Source organism: Austrofundulus limnaeus, unplaced genomic scaffold, assembly GCF_001266775.1.
Source record: "Austrofundulus limnaeus strain Quisiro unplaced genomic scaffold, Austrofundulus_limnaeus-1.0 Scaffold859, whole genome shotgun sequence".
Lineage (NCBI taxonomy): Eukaryota > Metazoa > Chordata > Actinopteri > Cyprinodontiformes > Rivulidae > Austrofundulus > Austrofundulus limnaeus.
Window position 1 is genome coordinate 83,496 of NW_013953261.1, and position 1,216 is coordinate 84,711.

The following is a 1,216-nucleotide window of genomic DNA, read 5'->3' on the forward strand; positions in this document are numbered from 1 at the left end:
TTAAAATATATTTTAAACTTTTAAAAACTGAACATCCTACAGTATTTTTACAGTCTTTATTTTACATAAATAAATGTTTATTAAATAAAGTCTAATGTTACAACTAATCATGGATCCCTTTAATCAAAGGTATATTTGCCTCAACATCCAGTCTGCATCAGAGACCTGCAGAGCCTCCTGTCAGTAAGAACCTGAACACAAAGAGGTCAGTTTTATCCGGTACATAAGTCCAGAGAAGTGGTAAATCTGTGCAACAGCTTCTGTTCAGTTTGCATAAAACTGTTAGGAAATCTAAGGAGCTTTTCTCACTGATCCACAGCCTCATTACGATGTAAAACTTCAGGAAGAGCATCGACAGTGGTGGGCACAGCTAAACAAACAGTTAGCCTCTGCTAATTAAAAAATAACTTTGCTGATTCTAAACAAGTAAAAAAAGTAGGTAGAAGCTAATGCTAACTGATAATCTCTAACTTTTAGTATATAAATTTAGCTTTGGTTTGGTTTTTTTGACTCTAAAACTCCTCGGCCCTGGTACTGGGGCTGAATTGTGCTTGTTTTTTTGTCCCTGTTAACTCCAGATCTGTGTGGTATGCACAGAAACATCTGAACCTTGGCTAAAAGCTCTTTAAAAACATTTCTACATCCACCAAACGCAGTTTAAACCACAAGCCGTTAAATCTGCCTGTAAACAAACCGCTCTGAATGGCACCAGTCTAAACTGGTTCTTGGTTGGTTACCCCATGGCGTACAGGCACAACGCTATGATTGGCTGGAGGAGGGCCAGTGGTTGTCGCCTCATCGCACAAGTTCTACAGGAAATGAACGGAGAGGAAGTGATGTCACCTCCTGTGTGTTGAGCCCATAATTAATCCATCCACAGACTGATACTGGTTCTTGGCCAAGTGACTGGGAATGATTGGTTTTAATTGGGTTTTAAAGGGCCAATATCATGTAAAATCAACTTTTTTTAGTTTTATATCATGTTATAATGTTCTCCTCTGATAAAAACATGTCCAAAGCCTTGATCTGACTCATCCATCATGTTTGAGAAATCCTGCAGTGTTTTTATGAAGCCATGCTGAGGAGCAAAACAACAGGTGGGACCAGAAACACCTTTTGGTACCAGGAACACCTTTTGGGACCAGAAACAACTTTTGGTACCAGAAACACCTTTTGGGACCAGAAACAACTTTTGGTACCAGAAACACCTTTTGGG

General features: G+C 39.2%; 1 protein-coding gene across 2 annotated transcripts in view; it reads left to right on the plus strand.

The window, feature by feature from the left end:
• Positions 1 to 1,216, plus strand: part of ephx1 (epoxide hydrolase 1, microsomal (xenobiotic)) — a 30,235-nt gene that overhangs the window by 15,883 nt on the left and 13,136 nt on the right. The window lies entirely within an intron of this gene.